This window comes from Bos indicus x Bos taurus, chromosome 29 (assembly GCF_003369695.1).
Source record: "Bos indicus x Bos taurus breed Angus x Brahman F1 hybrid chromosome 29, Bos_hybrid_MaternalHap_v2.0, whole genome shotgun sequence".
Lineage (NCBI taxonomy): Eukaryota > Metazoa > Chordata > Mammalia > Artiodactyla > Bovidae > Bos > Bos indicus x Bos taurus.
In genome coordinates, this window is record NC_040104.1 from 20,741,366 (window position 1) to 20,763,236 (window position 21,871).

The 21,871-nt window shown below is 48.5% G+C and overlaps 1 protein-coding gene across 2 annotated transcripts in view; it reads left to right on the forward strand.

Annotated features, from left to right (window-relative positions):
* The window catches only part of KIRREL3 (kirre like nephrin family adhesion molecule 3), a 604,188-nt gene that overhangs the window by 726 nt on the left and 581,591 nt on the right, over positions 1 to 21,871 (forward strand). The gene's annotated exons all lie outside the window — the stretch shown is intronic.

A 21,871-nucleotide genomic window follows, 5' to 3' on the forward strand; every position in this document is an offset into this window, starting at 1 on the left:
CTCTGCAGCTTAGTAGTGGCAGAGAAGTCGATGGACTTTTCCAAAAGAACTTGGCCCCCTTGGGCTCCCTGCCCCTGAAAGCAGCCAGGGCCAGTAGCCCTGGAGGGAGGGGAGGACTGTTCCAGAAAAGAATGGCGAGAGTGCCCTCATAGCCAGCAGCATCCGGAGTCACCTGTGGAATTGAGTTTGAGGGACTAGTCAGCCTGCTTCCTTTCCCCTCTCCTGGAATGCCGGCCGCTGTCTCAGCCATCTGAGGCGGCGTTTGTGCCAGCCAGCACAGCTCTGGGAGGAACAGGACTCTCTCAGAAAAATCCACAACAGAGCACATCCATCTGTTGATTAAATGAAGGGTAAAAGTTTTCCAGAAAGCACAGCACCGCTATGGGTGGCTGGCTTTGCAAGCAAACAGCATGTCTCCATGCCTCCCCCTGATGAAAGCTGAAACCCATGCCTCCTTCCCGGCTCCTCCGCTGGTGCTTGTGGTCACTGCAGATTTCCCCCTTGTCAAACTTTGCTTCTGACCCTCCTGATTTAACCTGGGGGCCCTTCCCCCACCTGGGTGTGCATGTGTCCCTGATTGCATATAATCCTGATGTACACACTCACACACATGCACACACACACACTCATGTATTCATGTGGTTGTGTTGCCTCTCACCAGGGCTCTCTACAACAGCAGGAAGATAAATTGCCTTCCCCAGAGTTTTCAGGCTGAATGAATAAGGACTATCTCAGAACACTGATATAGAAACAATTTGGGTTCTATTACCACTTGGGGAGATGACCCTCCTTCTTGAATGTGTTTGTGCTCACTTATGGAGACACATACACAGCAGCACACATGCTCTCTCTCCTCGTTTACCTCTTACCATTCACTCACTCAGGAAGTTGCATGTAGAATCCCCAAATAGAGGATCTAACTGGCCGTCCCACACCCAGGCTCCCCGGACCATTGCACGTTTTACTGTGCCCACTGATTGTGCTAGAAGGTTGAGCTGAGACTCTCCTCTAGGTTGACACAAGAAGCCTGTAGCTGTCTAAGTGGTTCTCTGACTATTGGAATCATCGCAGCGTCCATCTTCTATTTTGCTTATTTCTTTCTGGGTATGGAGCTATTTTTTGAGCTGCTCATATAAATCTTTAAATATATGGAGATTAAATGCTCTGTTTCTTCTACTCTTAGCCCCGAGGGCAGTGGGAAGGAACCACAGCATCGTGCAGTTCAGAGTTTCTTGCTCTTCCTGACTATTCTGAGCTTGGCCAGCTTTGCCCACCCTACCAGATGGTAGGTGCATAGTCCACAGGACTCCAGAACAGGGAATTCTGGAGAATTCCTGGACTCCAGAGCAGGTCTAAAGAAAGACAAGGAGACCTAAGTGGACCTGGCCAATGAGAACCCTCTACACTACTGAACATTGTACGGTAGGGTCCTTGAGTTGACCGTGTCTGACTGCAGGAATGAAGGATCAAGTGGGACAGCATTTAATGGACTTCACTGGGATAGAAGATCTTTTGACTTGATCGGGGGCATTGATGTGAATGTGGATGTTGTTTGTAGTCTTGTGAATTCCCCAGAGAGTTCTATTTGACCCTCTACCCATGTATGCTTAAGGCATATACTATGCCAACCCCTGCCTGGTGCCATATATTTATCAAGGTATCAGATAGAGCATATCCACTTTCAACAGGCCACTAGGGGACTAGCCCCCCTCCCCAGGCTCTGAGTGATGCCCTCTCTCATCCCCCTGACTGTGGTTGCACCCCACCCGACGCACACACTGAGCCACGCCATCAGATGCCACTTCCTGCGTGCCTTCCTCCCGGGATGCTTTCCAAGGAAATGTGCTGAGACTCAGGGATGGCCCTCGACTTGGAGAAAACAAATGCCCAGGGCTCTTTTAAGGGCTTTCTGTGGCCCTCTACTGACACATCCGTCTGCTGTCCCACGCCTCTCACAATGGGAACCTGCATGTCATTCTGGAGTCACTGGAAACAACTCTCATGTGTCCCATACAGAGGGGATGCTCCAAACAGCACTCCGAAGACTTTAAAAGCAAAACACTTAAGTCAACTCTTAGAGTCATTTCAATCCTCCTTTCTCTTTTAGTTTGTCGAATGTCTATTCAATGTTACTTTTTTTTCATACCCCCTCTTTAGAGAGTGAAATTTGGGTATCATTTATGTTAGTGATATACTATACCCCTAATCTTGTAAACTTTGGGCTTTTCAGATAGATTGAGATTAAGTATGTGTTGGCCACTCTTGAGGTGGCCGTAGAAAAGCCAAATGGCATGCCTCCGTTCCCGCCCAGCTGGTGTCCCCGGGCCCAGCTCCCCACAAGGCAGTGGAGAGGTGTCAGCGACTGCTGTTTGTGGGTTTCTCCCTTGCTGGGGCTGCCTCTTCCTCCGCTGTCAGGACGGCATGCTCCATACAGAGAGGGATAATGTCACAGCACAATTTGCCTCCCGCAGAGAAGAAGCATGTTCTGCCCCTGGGTGAAAAGGAATTGATTCTCTTGTCATCCACACGCTTGGAACTCGTTCTGTCTTTCCCTTTATCATTTTGGTTTGCCCACCACGATTTCCTTCTCTGCCCTCCTTCATCTTCAAGACCTGGCCCATCCAGCCTGCACGTCCACATTGTAAATGTCTTTAGAGGGACGATGTCCCAGCAGGACTGGGGACACCCTGCTTCCTGTCAGATCTCAGGTTCTGAGACTGTTCAGGGAACATGTGGTGGTACAGACTCAGCGCCTCCTACTTCGGCCGCTCCTAGGAAACACGCCCTTTTGCCTGCTCTGTGACGCTTCGCTCTAGCATCCCAGAGTGTCCTGTCCTGCCTGGTGACTTGATGGGTCTGAAAGTTCTAATTCTCGGGAGTCCGCTCTCTTATTGGCTTTGTGTGTGCGCCGTGCTGCTCTGGATGTTTTGGGGCAAAAGCGAAAACTTGCACTTGCCCATCAGTGGCATCTCTAAGTTGAGGATTAATCCGGGGTGCCATCTTCCTGTTGGGAAGATTCTCAACCACTTGCTGTCCTGACTTGCTGGCAGAAATCACCAGAAGGGCTGTCAGATGGCCATCAGAGGGGCAGAGGTTCTTGGTGATGTGAATCTCCAGGGAAATAGAAGAGCGACATGCAGAGAGAGGGTAAAATAGGGTGTGAGAAGAGAGAGGGGCCAGGATGAAGGGGGCCAGGCTGGGGCTGACAGGAAGCATGAGAACAGAGGAGCAAGGGCCAGAGGCTTCAACTGGCAAGAAACTCCCTTGGTGGGGAGGCTTAGAAAACAGCATGAGCACGTCTGAGGCAGCCAGGAGTATGGAGGAGACGCTGGGGGTACAGGCTGAGAAGGCGTTAGAAAAAGAAACTGGGAGTGAGCAGCAACTTTGGAAGCATTTATCATTACCCAGAAATGTCATAGAACAAAGGATGGGGCAAGGAATAAGTGTGAGGCTTCCCCCACGGGCACCCCAAGTGGTCTGATGGCTTGTCTAGAGGGGTAGAGTCAATGCACAGATGCCAAGGGTGTGGGACCACTTCTTCTTTCAGAGACATCCTGGGTGACGGGGACTTGGGCATGTCTGTTGGGTCTGGGGGTGGTCACGGTGTCTGCTGCCTGGTGGGGAGTTCTCAGCTGCCAGCCAGACCTATAGAGAAGGGAGGAGAAGTGTCCCAGGGGGAGAGGGGCGTGGGCTGGGGTCAGGGCCTTCACACTGCACTTAGGATCCCACAGGGGCCTCCCTCTGGGGTTACAGAGACAGATCTTGCCTGGAACATGGCAGCAGTGAGCCAGGCTTGCCACCAAGGAGCCCTCTGCCTGGTGTGCCTGTGTTGGTAGGAGCCAGGGCCAGCAGGGGACCGGGTGGAACAGGGCAGTGTGCCTGAAGATGCAATTTTTCTTTTTTGTTCAGCCCAGTGGGGGTGACTTAGGCGGCATTATGTTTGCAGCCCCAAAAAAGCACATGAATAATCCCTAGTGAATTCAAGAGATTTCAATAGCAAAATAATAACAATACTAATGATTCCTTTGATTTGCAGAGTACTTTTCTTCCAAGGAGATAAAAAGATAAACTGTTTTGGAAACATGAACGAGGAAAGAAAATTGCCTGTGATGGAGGATTGGGGAGGAGGGTCAGGAGCATTCATTTTAGGGTCTCTGGGTAATTGGTGGGGGGAGGGGTTTACATGGACTTAAGCATCATTTCTCAGCTGTTGTCCGTATCCGTCTAAGATGCTGAGATGTCTTTTGGGTGAAAAATCAGTGCAGGCCTTTTAAATCAAGGTCAGTCTAGAAATAATGGGACCCTGAATTCCACTGCCGCCCCCCTCCCCACCAGGAATAGGCCTGTTCTAATTGGAGGAGATCAGCAAGACCAGAAACTTGCTGAAATGCATACAGGGACTCTCACCACTGTGCCAATCTTGACCATATTGGTGGTTCTCCAAGCAGAATAATTGGGGCCTCAGTGATCCCTCAAAGTCAGTGGGCTCCCCAGCATCCATGGAGCTGCTGCCCTGGGGACATCTGCACCGGCAAGTTTCATATCACATCACCACTGTCCACAAGGGAGCAAGGAGCTAAGCCTGCCAGCATCCTGTGCCAGGCTGTGATGACTTCGCCCGGTATTCCAAATGGAGTGGGATTTTGTTTCCAGTTAGGGGAATGATGCCGCGTCTACTGCATTGAGATGGTATACAGCTCTGTATGTCATCGTGTGTCATCTCCTTTTCCCTGGGGGAAGCCTGTTTGGTGAGCCCATCAAATCAGAATATAGATGCCTTATGGATCACTGGAATACTTCTGTCACATGCGGGCAAAGGACGCTAGGTCCCACTTTCTGCTCAGCTTGAGGAGTAAACAAAACACACACAGTTGCCATAGACTGGGGATCTCCACCACCATATTTAACATTAGCTTTTTACTTCTAACCCACTGAAAGAGCTAAGGATCAAATATGATGCTTTTTCCCCCTTTTCTTCCTCTGTCAATGGTAAAAGTGCATATTCTGGCTGTATACTTTTAGAAGTCAGTAAATGTCAATATTAGTTAAGTGTTTCCTTTATATCACTGCAATTTAGCATAAGCTGCTTGGAAACAAATGTGTTCCGTAAGCATACAGTGTTTCCGTGAGTACACAGTCAATACCACTATGAGGATTAAATAAATGTCAGCTTTCCCTGGGCACACTGGTAACGAGTTAAAACCATGGAAATAGTGGCCAGCATGAGTGACTGCTGCTCCTTACAGAAGTCTTGTGTTGCAGCTTGGCTGGGACATGGAGTCTGGGAGATGGACATTCATCCATCTCTTGGCTGGATATTAAGGCAAGGGAGGAGCCAAATGTAGACACCTCCTGACATTCCACAGAGAGATTTTTCCTAGGAGTCCAGAAGCCTTACCATGCCCACTTCAAGCCTACTCCCATCCAGGAACTCCCGGTCCACACACACACACATACAACACTTACTGCTAAAATGTAGTGATGTCCAGGGCTTAACAACACATCAGCCATTTTCCTGAAATGGGAGATGAGCTTTCCCTCTAATCTTCCACCTGGTGTTACTGTCCTCATGGGCAAAGTGAAGGAGATTTCGCCTGAGGTTGTTTATTTGATGACTGAAACAAATGCTGCCATGGCATGCATTTGTCACTATTGAAAGGAGGTGTGCGCATCAGGCCGGATTATCTCGATGGTCTGCTTACTTGGCCTGTGTTCACTGGACAGATGTTGCAAGTTCACATTCTTTCTAACGAATGTCTAGAAGACAAGAATTTGAAATCTGGTGCTGACAGTTACAGCAATGACTACCAAACATCATTTTCGCCTTTCCACACTCTTCCCCGGGGGCTCCATGCAGTCTGGGTCTCAGAGGGCCTCGTTTCTTTCTCCTTCCTTTGTGATGAAGCACCTTTGTATGACACCAAAGCTCCATCCTGTCCACTCAGCCAGCCCTCGTTGGGGGCCTACTGTGTGGTGGGCACTGTGCCAGGGGCTTTTGATGGGAAGATGACTAAGGGTGTGTTTCTGCCCCAGGGGAGCTCTCAGACTAGTCGGGGAGCAGACAGTTGGACTTGTCATTACAGTTCAACAGCTCAGAGCAGTCAGAGTGTTCTGAGAACAGCGGGGTTGGCTGAAGGTGTTAACAAAGGCTTCGCAGAGGAGGTGAATTGATCGTAAAAGATGTCTAGGGTTCTTCCGATGCTGCAAAGAAAGAGGGTCCCAGGTGGTACCTCAGAGAGTGTGCACAAGTCAGAAGGTAGAACAGGCATGTCAGGGTTCAGAAGTAGTGGTTTACTTGGGGGCTGGGATGCTGTGTGATGAGGAAGCTTGTGAATGGTCGTGAATACCGCGCTAAATATTTTGAGGATGGCTTGTCAGCATTAAGTCTATTCTTTAGAAAAATCATTAGTGGCTGTAATCCTCTCTATACTATGGGTTCAATGGACAAAAAAAAAAGAAAAAAAGAGAGGGATCAACATGTTATCTTTCTTGGTACTCCCTGTGTTTCACAAGGGGCTTAAAAAGGAGAATTGAATGGAAATATGCTCACTCATCTTCCTACATAGTAATGTGTAAAAGGATGGACAAGTGAGCAAGAGAATAAGTGGGAAGTTATGACTTTCACTGTTAGTCTAGATTCTAGAGGGAAGGCAGAGAAGGGTAGTAGGTAGATGCATAGTAAAGGACTGGATAAAGAATGTGGACGGGACCATGGAGAAGGCAGAAGCAGGGATGGTCAACTACACACTGGACTGTCAGTCAGACGGACTGTGCCAGGAATGAGGGTTTCCAGTTTCTGGGGCCCCTGGCAGGCTAGGTTGAGGTGGAGGCAGCCTGAGGATGAATGGTAAATAAAAAAGGGAGACTGAGACAGGATGAGACAAGCAAGAGGTGCCTGGGGACAGTCTGCCAGGGATTTCTTTCCTCTTCTTAAGAGGCAGCTAAGCTTCCCTGGCTTTGCGGGCAGCAAGGTTACAAGCTAAATGATTGTACTCAGAGGTTAGAAATGCTTACCGATCTCTAGCAGCAAGTAACCTTTCATTCAAGAGTAAAGAACGTCATCAGGTCCACCCGCGTGTTTTACACTCTGGTCTGTTCTCTTCAGGAAACGACAGGGCGGGGGGAGGTGGTGCTGGCAGGACAAGCTCAGGGGTGAAGCCAAACCCTGCATCATTGTGCAGGAAGGAGACCGTGACACCTCCAAGAGTGTCCACAGCTAACCCTAGTGTCTCCTGAAAGGCTCAGACTGGAATTCGGGCCATCAGAAATGGAGGAGTCAGCAGGGACAGCAGGATCTACTGTATAGCACAGAGAACTATATTCAATGTCCAGAGTCCCTAATAGAAAAGAATACTAAAAAGAATGCATATGTGCGTACAACTGAATCACTTTGCTCTACAGCAGAAATTAATGCAACATTGTAATTCAACCATACTTCAGTAAAAATAATAATAAAGTGAATCTCCTGCTGGCAAATAATAATAATGATAATGGAAGAGTTGGTTCCTATGAAGGAGATTGAAGAATAGACTCAGTTCAGTTCAGTTGCTCAGTCATGTCCAACTCTTTGCAACCCCATGAATTGCAGCACGCCAGGCCTCCCTGTCCATCACCAACTCCCAGAGTCCACCAAAACCCATGTCCATCAAGTCAGTGATGCCATCCAACCATCTCATCCTCTGTCGTTCCCTTCTTCTCCTGCCCTCAATCTTTCCCAGCATCAGGGTCTTTTCAAATGAGTCAGCTCCTTGCATCAGGTGGCCAAAGTATTGGAGTTTCAGCTTTAACATCAGTCCTTCCAATGAACACCCAGGACTGATCTCCTTTAGGATGGACTGGTTGGATCTCCTTGCAGTCCAAGGGACTCTCAAGAGTCTTTTCCAACAGTTCAAAAGCATCAATTCTTCAGTGCTCAGCTTTCTTTATAGTCCAACTCTTACATCCATACATGACCACTGGAAAAACCATAGCCTTGACTAGATGGACCTTTGTTGGTAAAATAATGTCTCTACTTTTCAATATGCTGTCTAGGTTGGTCAAAAGTTTCCTTCCAAGGAGTAAGCGTCTTTTAATTTCATGTCTGCAGTCACCATCTGCAGTGATTTTGGAGCCCAGAAAAATAAAGTCAGCCACTGTTTCCCCATCTATTTGCCATGAAGTAACTCCGGGAGTTGGTGATCGACAAGGAAGCCTGGCATGCTGCAATTCATGGGGTTGCAAAGAGTTGGACATGACTGAGTGACTGAACTGAATTCAACTGAACTGATGGGACTGGATGCCATGATCTTAGTTTTCTGAATATTGAGTTTTAAGCCAACATTTTCAGTCTCCTCTTTCACTTTCATCAAGAGGATCTTTAGTTCTTCTTCACTTTCTGCCATAAGGGTGGTGTCATCTGCATATCTGAGGTTATTGATATTTCTTCTGGCAATCTTGGTTCCAGCTTGTGCTTCCTCCAGCCCTAGATGACATCAGAATTCCAAGAGTTCCTAAATATTATCTATTAACAGCAAGCTATTTAGACAATACATTCTTCTACCATCTTCTACCATCTAGGAGGTCTGTGATGGGTTACAGATCTCTTCGTCCAGCTCATTTTCTTGTAGGTACTAGACAGATTCCTTGGGTTGTGGTTGGTGGCAGCAGCAGCGGCCATAATTACAGTGGTCAGGATGACAATGATGATAATTTAGTGTTTTCACATGACCTTCCACAAGCGGTACTTCATTCGTCACCATGATAGCAGTGAGAATCATCTATTGTCATAAACCTCAGAGAGGTTCAGCTGCTTGACCGCACTGGCTCCCCATCCAGCTGACTGTGTGGTCCAGAAGCCTTCGTGCATCTCAAGACGCTGGTGGATCCGCATCAGCAACATGGACAGATGCAGGAGAGGCTGCTAAGCTGGGGCCTGAGATGAGCCATGTTCTTAGAACCTGTGTGAGTCCTCAGTGCCCAGGCACAGAGGAAGGCATTGGGGGTGCCCTATGGAAATTGGGAAGCTGACCTTTGAACCGTGACCCCAAGTTGCAGCTCTCTCTCTTGTTTTAACTCCAGACTCTTCCTGAGTTGATCCCTTCCTTTGTCTGACTTTCAGCGTTATCTTGAGGGTTCAAGATTTCCAGGCCTCTCTTGCCAGGGAGAAATGACAGGTTGGCCTTTTGGGTTGAATAGCAACCAAGGAGATGCTACCTGGGAAACTCCTTTTGTGGCTGTTCTGACAAAAACGAAAGCAAACACAAGGCTGGTTGATTAAAACCTCCATTTCTTTTATACCCTGTGTGTCACATACTACTCAGCACATAGGAGATGAATGAATATTGAAATACTGAAACATGGACTTCCCTTGCAGTCCAGCAGTTAAGACTCCATGCTTCCACTGCAGCGAAGCGCAGGTTCGATCCCTGGTCAGGGAAGTTCTGCATGCCACGAGTGTGGCCAAAAAAATGAAATGTGGGGAAAAGTGAAAGAAAGAAAAAGCAGTCCGTCTGACACCCCCACCTCACCACGCACCACAGCAGAAGCTGAGACGCCCCCACAGAGGACAGAGGAAAGACCCCTAGAGTTTAAAGTATGGTCTTGCCCTATAGGAAGCTCTTCCTCTCCCAGCAAGGCCTTGAATGGCCATCGGGTCACCAGGAACACTGCCAAGAGAAATACCCTCTGGCAGCCACTGACCCCTCCCAAGAAACAGTCGGGCCTTCTGTTCTCTCCCGCATGCCAGTGCCCATCTCTGTCAGCCACCTGCACCTGTCACGGGGGTCGCAGCTCCGGCACAGTGTGACAGGCCACCTGTCACCTTTGGCGATGCTGGGAGCTATGGCAGCTTCAGAGTGACATGGGGCCGGGATGGCTCATCATGCAGGCGTGCAGGGGACAGGAACTTGAGTTGTGTCCTGGGGGCCCGTCCCAGTGCTGCACAGGGAGCGACCGTCTTCCTTCCCTGCCCCACTGTCCTGGTCACAGAAGGAGAACAACTGCCAGTTAACCTCCCCGTGGCTTTGTTCTCCACATCCGAGGGCCCGCACTTTTCTGTGCCTCGCTTAAGGATGCTGGAGTCTACCCCACGATCACAGGAAGTGCCATTTCTTTGGGGAGCTGGACTCTGAAGCCTTTGTCTTGCATAAGACACTGGGTCCGTGTGTCTGGTGGGGAGAGGGCCTGTGTTTGTCTTAGGACCACATTGGTCAAGAGCTGGTGGAACATTAAATAGAAAGTTTTGAGATCTTAAAAACCAGGTGAGCTCTGCAGTTCCTACATCTGCCTGATGGTGGCAGCAGCAGCGCTTGCAAAGCCCAAGAGTGAGCTGAGAGCAGGCGGCCCAGGGCTGTCCCTTAGTACCAGGAAGAGAGAGAGGCTCCCAGGCCAGGGTACCAGGGCCCCTCTCTGTCCCGGGCCACCGGGCTGGGGCAGCTGAGTGTGGGCAGAGGGCATGGGAGGGAGGCGCAGGCTTTCCTGGGGGCAGAGGCTCCCCAAGGAGGCTCCCTTCCTTTCTCCTCTTTCTGATGGATAAGAGGGCAGAGCGCTAAGGGGAATACATGCCTGCGTGGAATGGCAGGAGGTAGGTGGGCACAGTTAAAAGTGCTCAAGAGGCTTGGAAGAGCTACAGAGAGAGGGGGTGAGAGAGCTCTCAGCTAACGAGGTCTGTCCTGGGGGTGATGGGGGGGGGCTAGTCCTCCCAGGCGGGCGGCTGGCAGCCAGGAATCCTGCTTCTCCCCAGGAGAGCCCATGCCCCTCTCAAGTGTTTGCCCCTTTAATGATCCAGGAGCCAGTATTTCTGCTGCTGCTCCCCTCCGCTGCTGAAAAAGCCAAACAAACATGCTAAAATTAGTCCTCATTATCCCTGATCTCCTGGGCAGGCTCAAGAGGAGTCACTCTGTTTTTTTACCTCTGGACTGAAACAGTCACCATTAAAAAATTGCTGTGAGCCGTGGCTGCTTGTTTGAAAGTGTGTCTTTCTGGGCAGGGTAACCAAATCCTGAAGTGGGCACTGGTAACTGATGCCCTGTGCTCTGTCTGAGGGAAGTGGAGGAGTCCTCTCGGCCCCAAGAACTCCTAGTCTCTTCCTTTATCTTCCAGGGGGAGGCAGCTGCCTTGTTTACCTTTTGAGAATTACAAGCAGGATGGACCGAAGGCTCAGGGTCAAACCACAAGCATCATAAACTAAGATAGTGGGCTGTGAGATAAAGGAAGGACGAGGTATCTTTTGAGCATCCCTCACCAGTCTCCTCTGTGTAGCCTGAGGGGCTGGTGGAACTGGCCGTTTATGTTGCCTGAAATGGTCAGACGTCGTGTGGCCGACCATTAGGTCTCAGTTGCCAGTGGGATTAGATGAGGTTTGCTCAAGCCCGAGCAGCCTCCCACACCTGAGTCACCACCAGCGTCCCTCACTACTTTCTCAGGAGCCAGGAGAGCTGCCATCTGCCCAGTCCTCACTGCCTGTCTTCCTGAGGGCGGGAGAGGTTGCAGTAGGGTTGGGAGGAGGTAGGATGCTCTGTCCATTCTGCTAACAGCTCCACTGGCACATAGGGGTGAGCATCTCATGTCAGAGAAGAAAACCATTGGCATCAGGTTTGCAAAACCTCATTTGAAACTGCAGATCGGATGCTAACACAGGTCAGAGAGGCAAGCAGAGCTGTGTAATTTGAGAATTTGCCAAAAAATAATAGAGGTGTCTCTCTTCCCCATAGGAAAAGGTGTTGCAGCAAGGTGATATTGTGCCTTTGGTCTTCTGCTTTGCCGTCCCTCAGTTTGGCCACTTGATGCCCTTTCTCCTTTTACAAACATAGTCTTCCTTCTGGGCCCCTTCCATAGAGAGCTTTTCTGTTCTTGATGAGAATGGAAAAGAAGCAAAACTTCTCATAGTCTCCTTGTGTTTCTCTAATATTGATGCCCTAAGCAGTCCATTCTGAAGGAGATCAGCCCTGGAATTTCTTTGGAAGGATTGATGCTAAAGCTGAAACTCCAGTACTTTGGCCACCTTATGTAAAGAGTTGACTCACTGGAAAAGACTCTGATGCTGGGAGGGATTGGGGGCAGGAGGAAAAGGGGACGACAGAGGATGAGATGGCTGGATGGCATCACTGACTCGATGGACGTGAGTTTGAGTGAACTCCCGGAGATGGTGATGGACCGGGAGGACTGGCGTGCTGTGATTCATGGGGTTGCAAAGAGTCGGACACGACTGAGCGACTGATCTGATCTGATCTGATCTAAAGCTGGAACCAGCCATGGGAAAGCGCTGTTGAGGCCTGTGGCCAGGTCCTTTGCTGAGTTTGCCTGCATTCACCTACTTAATCCTCTCAGCCACGTGATAAAAAGCCAGGCCTGTCATAGCCTTTTGCAGATGAGAACTACTAAGGCTTAGATTCCATAACTTGCCCATAGGTCATACCACCACGGACTGTAGCCCACCAGGCTCCTCTGTCCATGGAATTCTCCAGGCAAGAATACTGGAGTGGGTTGCCATTTCCTTCTCCAGGGGATCTTCCCAACCCAGCGATCAAGCCCAGGTGTCATGCATTGCAAATGGACATTTTACCATCTGAGCCACTAGGGAAGTCCAGTAAGCATAGGACCATCACTTCAGAAATTTGGATGAAGACCCAAATCCTTTGCTGCCCATCCCTTGAGGAGGAATTCTGGTCCCACGGGTCTTTTGTAAGCCACAGAAACCTCTGGCATCACCTCTGGTCCTTCTCCTTCCTAACGTGTAGGACTTGGGAAAAAGCACTGATAAAAATGAAAGAAGTCATCTCCCCTTATGCAAAAGCACGAGTAAGAATTTGAGAAGCTCTCCTCCATGGCTGGCGCTGCTCTTTACCTCCACCGCTCTCCAGTTCAGCTTAACGTTTTAAAAGCTAAGTGCTAATTTCTTCATGAGAAGCTACCACCTAACTTTCCCTCTGTGGATTGATTAAAAAAAAAAAAAAAAAGTGAAACCCCATTCTGCTTAGGGAGAAGTTAGCCTGGTATGAGCCGTGCCCTGTGAGAACGGAGCTACTCCACAGGAAAAGAAACTCAGGACATCAAAACCCTCCTTTGTGTCAAGTCTAGAAGAATGAAAATGTCAGAAGACCACATGCTTCTGAAATGATTAATACTGGTCGTTAGGAAGAAATAGAAAGGACTCTTGGAAAGCAGAAGAGTATGCATGCTGTTCAGCTTTCGACTCTCCTCGCTTTGGATCCAGCTGCAGGTACATCTTATCTTGTGTCAGAAGTTATTTCTGAAGATGGCTTGTATCTACCTAGGCCATGCGTGAAATCATAATATTGATTTAAAATAGACACTTATGATAAACTAGCAAAACATGAAAGTTCTTCGAAGTTTTCAGAGCTCCTTTAGATCGAATCAGAAGAATATAGAGGAAGAATGCCAGGCTGGAAGATCCCCACGTGAAAGATGAAACCCTCCTTCTTATTCTGCCAACTAAGTCCTTTAGTGGAACACACGGATCACATCAGCAGTGTGCTGTCAGCCGTTGCCGGGGCTCCAAATCCACCTGGATGCCCGCTTCTCTGGACATGAGCTTTGCCTTGGGTTTTCCTCTTCATCAAATCAGGGCAGGGGTATTTACAGATAGAAATCCATACTTTATAACTGAAAGCAACTGAATGCTGAGCTGATCAGAATCAAGAAATATCATCCAGAGAAACCGATTCCTGTCCTTGCCTGTTCTCCTGTGAATAATAATACAAAATCTGCATTCCATCTCATTATTAGCAGATATTTATTTTCTAAAAACTCCACACCACCGAATTCTTGTCAAGGAAAATAAAAATATATACACTGCTGTATTTTTAAGTGCAAGGAGATCAACTGCAAGAAGGAGATCATACCAGTAAATCCTAACAGAAATCAACCCTGAATATACATTGGAAGGACTGATGTTGAAACTCCAGTACTTTGGCCACCTGATGGAAGGGGATGACAGAGGATGAGATGGTTGGATGGCATCACCAAATCAATGGATGTAAATGTGAGCAAACCCTGGGAGGTAGTGGAGGAGAGGGGATCCTGGTGTGCTGCCGTCCATGGGGTCACAAATAGACACAACTTAGCGACTGAACAATGAAATTTTTAAGTGCAATTGTCTTAGTCTTCTCACACTGTCAACATCTTAGTCTGAGTCTGATATCGTCTGCCTTAAATGTTTACACAGGCAGGGCAGGGCTGTTTACATCTTTAGGAGCTGTTGCAACCCAGGTAGAGCTAGTGATGAAGAACTCTCCGGCCACGGCAGGAGATGCAAGAGAGGCGCGTTTGATCCCCGGGTCCAGAAGATCCCCGGAGGAGGGCATGACAATCCACTCCAGTATTCTTGCCTGGAGAATCCCACAGACAGAGGAGGCTGGGCTACAGTCCATATGAACTGGAAATGTATTTTCAAATCCCAATATGAATAACCTTTATAGCAAACAGTTTTGCTGCTTTTGTTGAGTAGGTTTCAGTGAATGTGAATGTCTACCAGACACCAGTGTGGAGGTCACGACTTTCCCTCAGTAAACACTGAGATACTTTAAAATAACAGCTTCACAGATGCTTGTCCATAAAAGGAAAACAGGTTTCTGGTGGTGCATTTTCTGGCACCGGACTGCCCTGGATCCACTCTACCCCTCACACCCAACCTTGCTTCATGTAAATCCTGATATATTAACTTATTCTGTACAAGGAGTCTTGTTCTTTTAAACAGTTCATGAGGTTCCCATGGCAAGTACACGGAGATGGTGAAGTACAGGGAAGTCTGGTGTGCTGCATTCAATGGGGTCGCAAGGAGTCGGACGTGACTGGGTGACTGAACAACAACAGCGAGGGGCCTTGAGAGCAGTTTTCAACCAGTGGAAGCAAGATGACTCGTGAAAGCTGCCTCTCAGAGTTTTTATTCAATATATCGTGTTATCTTAGAATGACTTTGATGGTGAGAATAGACCTGGGAGTTTCCATGGATCCTGAACTAAGAAGGACTTCCATGGTGGCTCAGATGGTAAAAAATTCACCTGCCAGTGCAGGAGACCTGGGTTCGATCTGTGGGTCGAGAAGATTCCCTGGAGAAGGAAGTGACAACCCACTCCAGTATTCTTGCCTGGAGAATCCCATGGACAGAGGAGCCCGACGGGCTACATTCCATGGGGTCACAAAAGAGCTGGGCACAGCTTAGCGACTCAACAACAACAACAGCCTGAGCTAGGAAACCAGACAAGCGCTAGGGCCAAGAACATGCAGTTTAGAACATAGCAGCTTTACCCAGCCATCACCGAGACACACTCTGAGAATCGTCCCTTTCCGTGTGACTCTCAGCCCTGACGCCCTCAGGGATGCCAGGAGAGCTGTGATGATCTGTGCTGACAGGATAGACCTTAGCTCAGGACAGTGGGGTGTTTTTTTTCCACCTGTGCTTCAGGGATGTGTATTTTAAGCCAAGGCTGTACACCAGAGTTGCTCATGACCATAAAAGATGGATTTTCTGTTTGGTCCAGATTCCACATGTATATAATAATGTACCCTGAGAGTCCTTGTTATGTTGTTGTTGCTTAAAAAAAAAAAAAAAAAAAAAAAAAACTCTTCAAGGTCAATACAACCTCAGACATCGATATTTGCTTCATTGTGAACTGGGATCTACTAGTTGCTCACTGTCATTTTAGCTTTCAGTTCATAAAAAAGGATGTTTTCATCACTAGGCCTCTGGGCCTCTTTCTTCAACCTGGATCACCGATAGGAAACTGGATGCAAGAGCTGATGAATATGACGACGGGAGGAGAGAGACGTGGGGCCAGTGCCTGATTTGAAGACACCCTCAGCCCCTCCAGGGGCCACTGAGTGTGCACTGTGCGTGTTCCCAGATGTCTCAGTGACGACGTGATAGGAGAGTGGAAGGGGGAGAAAGACACAGGTGCAACCCTCAGGTTCGTGAGGAGAGACAGACGGACAGACAGAAAGACTGAGGAGCTGAGACTCATGTGGGAGACAGATAGTCTGGTCTCCCAGAGATCAGAAGACTGTAGGGTTCAAAGAACAGCTTTAACTCTCCCGACCCAGGTGGGGACCATGAAGGCACACACTTGAACAGAAGAAGGTTTAAAAATTTTATTATGAAGTTCTTGAGTAGCTTAGCCATAAAGATGGGCAAGTGTCCCAGATTGGGGTCACAGAGGTCTCTGTCTTTTAAACGGTTGTCGTTCCTTTGATGGCATCCCAACACCTTCAGGATGAAAGATCTTCAGGACAGAAATCAGGCCTCCCTCTTCTCTCATGCACCCTTCACTCCAGCCCAGCTGAGCTGGGGGCATCTCTGAGTGCCCTCTGCTCCCTCACATGTCTTGGTTTCCTCACCTAATTTCCTTCCCCCTTGGAAATGTTACTGACCAGGGTGCTTGGCCTCCTTAATCAATAGAAATTGACCAGAGGCCAGGCAAGAAATTCAGACCAGACTTGATTGGGGCCCCTACCAGTTTCTCTTGCTCTCTCACTTGATCAGGGAAGCCGAGCTGGTTCCTTATATGGAGTGACGGTAGGGGTGTGTCCAGGGCTCAGGCTCGACGGGTGCCTTAAGTGGTCTGCCCACCCCTTTGGGGGTGGTGTGTGTATGAAGCATGCGCAGTACCCTGCTTTTTTCCTAGTTCTTCAGAAGTGGCGTTGGGCTTTTTGATTTCCTTGTATCTTGTTGTTGATAATTGGCCCCAACTGGCATGCATGCAGTAATTTTTAGTCCCTTATAGTTTCTTTGTATTTTGTTACTTGAGGATACATTTGTCCAGGTGCAGGCACTAGGGCAAAGTGTCCCACGTCCCAGCCTGCCTCACTAGGACCTCCCCTTTCCCCCATGTTGGTCTGGCTAACTTCCACCCTAAGGGTCAGCTCACCTTGCCTCCTGGAGGGCTTCCCTGACCTCCCTCCTCACAAGGAAATAGAGCTGCCCTTCCTGCCTCCTTCCAAGCTCTCTTGTCACCCCGTATTGAAGTGGCTTTTTCCTGTCTGCCTTCCGTTCAGAACTGTGAGCTCCTGGAAGGCGAGGGCTTGCCCTGTGATCTCGGTTTGTGCAGAGACCCTGCTAGTCCAGTCATCACGCATCTCGTGCTCCGCACGTGGGGAGAGGATGGAGTGTGTCAGTCTGCATAGCTTCTGCCTTTCATTTGCCACCCTCTGTGTCGTGGCCCTCTTCTGTGAAAGGGACCCAGGCATCCTCTCCCACCTGCCTCCAGAGGTGTTCCTGAGGGAGGCGTGTTTTCAATCACTGTGAAGGTCACTAAGCACAGAGGATGTATTCGCCACCCTCAGGTGCAGCATGTCCAGATGTGGTGAGCTGGTGCCCAAGGCCAGGACAGGTCTGCTCGGATCCTCGGTCTCTTTTCAGGGCAAGACACCACATGGCTTTCTCGGGAAGCAGGTGAGGCCAGGAGACCTTTCTCAACAGGACTCATCAAGAGAATGAAACTCAAATGCCCGGAAAGACAGCCATTGTATTAATGTTAGTGTGTTCCCTCTGCAGCTAAAATGGTGCTGCGTGCATGTGTGCATGAGAGGTCGCTTCAGTCACGTGCAACTCTTTAAACCCCATGGACTGTAGCCCACCAGGCTCCTCTGTCCATGGAATTCTCCAGGCAAGAATACTGGAGTGGGTAGCCACTCTGTTCTCCAGGTGATCTTCTCAACCCAGGGATTGAACCCTCATCTCTTTCAGCTCCTGCATTGGCAGTTAGATTCCCACCTGGGAAGCCCCTAAAGTGGTGGTGGTGGTGCTGCTGCTGCTAAATCGCTTCAGTCGTGTCTGACTCTGTGTGACCCCATGGACGGCAGCCCACCAGGCTCCCTCTTCCCTGGGATTCTCCAGGCAAAAACAATGGAGTGGGTTGCCATTTCCTTCTCCAGTGCATGAAAGTGAAAAGTGAAAGTGAAGTCGCTCAGTCATGTCCGACTCTTTTCGACTTCATGGACTGCAGCCTACCAGGCTCCTCCATCCATGGGATTTTCCAGGCAAGAGTACTGGAATGGGGTGCCATTGCCTTCTCCGAAAGTGGTGCTAGATATGTGTTATACTTGGGAGAAGAGAAGAAACAGTTACTTGTATTGTTTTCTGCATGCCCTGGTTCAGTTGAGAAGGGCTGTATTAATTTCCTATGGCTGCTGTGCAAATCACTACAAACTTTAGTGACTTAGAACAACACAGATGTGTTACAGCTTTGGAGGCCAGAAGTCTAAACTGAGTCTTGCTGGGCTCAGAAGTCAAGGTGTGGGCAATGCTGGCTCTTTCTGGATGCTCTCAGAGAGATCTGTTTCCTGACTTTTCCAGCTTCCAGAGGCAGGCTGCCTGCATCCCTTGGCTTGTGGCTCCTCCTCTGCATCACTCGACCTCTTGCTTCTGTCATCACATCCACTACAACTTAATCTGCTCCTCCCACCACTCTTATCAGGTTACATAAGTTTCCCTGATGGCTCAGTGGTTAAAGAACTCGCCTGCAATGCAGGAGACACAGGAGATGCAGGTTTGATCCCTGGGTCAGGAAGATCTCCTAGAGGAGGGCATGGCAATCCATTCCAGTATTCTTGCCTGGAGAATCCCATGGACAGAGGAGCCTGGCCGGCCACAGTCCATAGGCTTTCCAAGATTTAGACACAACTGAATGGGCACTTGTACACATATATGTGATTACATCGTGATCGTGAAAGTTGCTCAGTCCTGTCCAACTCTTCGCAACACCATGGACTATACAGTCCATGGAATTCTCCAGGCCAGAACATTGGAGTGAGTAGCCATTCCCTTCTCCAGAAGATCTTCCAAACCCAGGGATCAAACCCAGGTCTCCCACATTGCAGGTGGATTCTTTACCAGCTGAGCCACCAGGGAAGCCCAATTGGTTACATCAGGCCCACCCACATAATTCACGGTAATCTCCCATCTCAGCATCTTTTAATTTAATCGTATCTGCAAGGCCCCTTTCACCATGTAAGGTGACGTATTCCAGGAGATGGACATCTTTCAGTTCAGTTCAGTCGCTCAGTCATGTCCGACTCTTTGTGACCCCATGAACCACAGCAGGCCAGGCCTCTTTGTCCATCACCAACTCCTGGAGTCCACCCAAACCCATGTCTAGTGAGTCGATGATGCCATCCAACCATCTCTTTCTCTGTCGTCCCCTTCTTCTCCTGCCCTCAATCTTTCCCAGAATTAGGGTCTTTTCAAATGAGTCAATTCTTCGCATCAGGTGGCCAAAGTATTGGAGTTTCAGCTTCAGCATCAGTCCTTCCAATGTATATTCAGGACTGATTTCCTTTAGGATGGACTGGTTGGATATCCTCACAGTCCAAGGAACTCTCAAGAGTCTTCTCCAACACCACAGTTCAAAAGCATTAATTCTTTGGCACTCAGCTTTCTTTATAGTCCAACTCTCACATCCATACATGACCACTGGAAAAACCATAGCCTTGACTAGACGGACCTTTGTTGATAAATTAATGTCTCTGCTTTTCAATATGCTATCTAGGTTGGTCATAACTTTCCTTCCAAGGAGTAAGTGTCTTTTAATTTCATGGCTGCACTCACCATCTGCAGTGATTTTAGAGCCCCCCCAAAATAAAGTCAGCCACTGTTTCCAAATGTTTCCCCATCTATTTGCCATGAAGTGATGGGACCAGATGCCATGATCTTAGTTTTCTGAATGTTGAGCTTTAAGCCAACTTTTTCACTCTCCTCCTTCAGTTTCATCAAGAGGCTCTTTAGTTCTTCTTCACTTTCTGCCATAAGTGTGATGTCATCTGCATATCTGAGGTTATTGATATTTCTCCCAGCAATCTTAATTCCAGCTTGTGCTTCATCCAGACCAGTGTTTCTCATGATGTACTCTGCATATAAGTTAAATAAGCAGGGTGACAATATACAGCCTCGATGTACTCCTTTTCTATTTGGAAACAGTCTGGTGTTCCATGTCCAGTTCTAACTGTTGCTTCCTGACCTGCATGTAGGTTTCTCAAGAGGCAGGTCAGGTGGTCTGGTATACCCATCTCTTTCAGAATTTTCCACAGTTTGTTGTGATCCACACAGTCAAAGGCTTTGGCATAGTCAATAAAGCAGAAATAGATGTGTTTCTGAAACTCTCTTGCTTTTTCGATGATCCAGCGGGTTTTGGCAGTTTGATCTCTCATTCCTCTGCCTTTTCTAAAACCAGCTTGAACATTTGGAAGTTCACAGTTCACATATTGCTGTAGCCTGGCTTGGAGAATTTTAAGCATTACTTTACTAGCGTGTACATCTTTGGGGGCTCGTTATTTGGCCAACAGTTGAGGCCGTCTGAGTGTGGATTGGAAAATAATTTCCAAACACAGAACATTTCAAAAGGGAGGGGGTTTATTAAGGACAAAGAGCAAAGATGAAGTGGGCACTATGAATGCAGCGGGCCGACCTCCTGACAGACCACGGAAAGCCGACAGTTTTCGAGGTTAATAACCAGTTTGTATGGCCTTAAGACAAAGAAAATTCCTGCTGGAAGGTTGGTGCTAGGTGATTGGTTGGGGTGCTAGAGGGTGTTTACTGGACTGGGCATCTTTGCCTAATTGGGAGTCAAGAACTGGTTAGTGAGGACCAGGGAGCTTTTGGCCAGGTTACAAAGGGGCTCAGTCAGCTTCAGAGGTGACCTTAATCCTGGGCGCTGCTTCTGTGGCCTTGGTGCAAAGCATCATACCTGTGGCCTTGGGAGCAGGACTCAACACCAACCACAGGGACAATAGTCAAAATTGGAGCTGAGAGGTCCTCTTTTTCAGGAAAAGGTCAACATTCCTGTCCTAACTCTCTGTGGGAGAAATCTGTGCCTCGGTCTCACTCTCCATAAATTAGAACCGTCTTTCATCCTGTTTATGTTTATAAAGTGCTTTGGTATTATCAAGTAAAAGGTGCTTAGTACAGAATGGCTATTACAATATCCTACCATGACTTCGTATAAATTATGCTTACGTTAATCAATGGAGCTGCTCCGAGATGCAACATTTCTTAGGTCCCGTGGGGAAGAGATTAGGGGGCGTCTATTAAAGTCTGAAGTTAAACCTCACTAAATGATTCTTAATAGTGATGTACTTTGACTTCATTCGCGTGGAGTAAGTGGATGCTCCTTGAGAATACTGTATAGCCCGTACTCCTCCTGTCTTCAGAGTCACTGAAATGGAACGGGAGGTAAACAGCAACAATAGTGTAAGACAAAGGACTCACGGGTACAGGGTTTTCCTCCTTGGATTTGCTATAGATTTTTCTCTCTTGGGCCCCATGTCTGGTTGAGTCTCTGGCTGGGCAGGGGGTACAGGGAGTGGGTATAAAGTGTGTGGCAGTGAACCTGGGGTTGTGGGCTCAAAGATGAGTTTGTGTGTCCAAGCAAAGCAGAGTGTGTACTGTGATTGTATGGACACGACTTCGGCTCATGTAAGTCAGGTGTCCCCAACCTCCCAGCCACAGACCTGCTAGGAACTGGACTCACAGCAGGAGGTGAGCAGTGGGTGAGCGAGCAAAGCTTCAGCTGTATTGACAGCCACTCCCCATCACTGAGCACCACCTCCTGTCAGTCAGTGGTGGCATTAGATTCTCACGGGAGCGGGAACCCTACTGTGAACTGTACATGTAAAGGATCTAGGTTTCATGCTTCTTATGAGAATCATCCCCGAACCATCCCCCTATGCCCTGGGTCCGTGGAAAAGTTTTCTGCCACGAAACTGGCCCCGGGTGCCAAAAAGGATGGGGACCACAGATGTAGGCCTTAAGGTTCCATTAGTGTGCTAAAAAGGCTTTATGAAGTCTCCCTCCATTGGAGATGGAAGAGGCCCCTCTCGCTCCCCTCACCACCAGATGCCTTAAGACTCCAGAGAAGGAGAGCTGAAATTTCAGCTCTCAGAG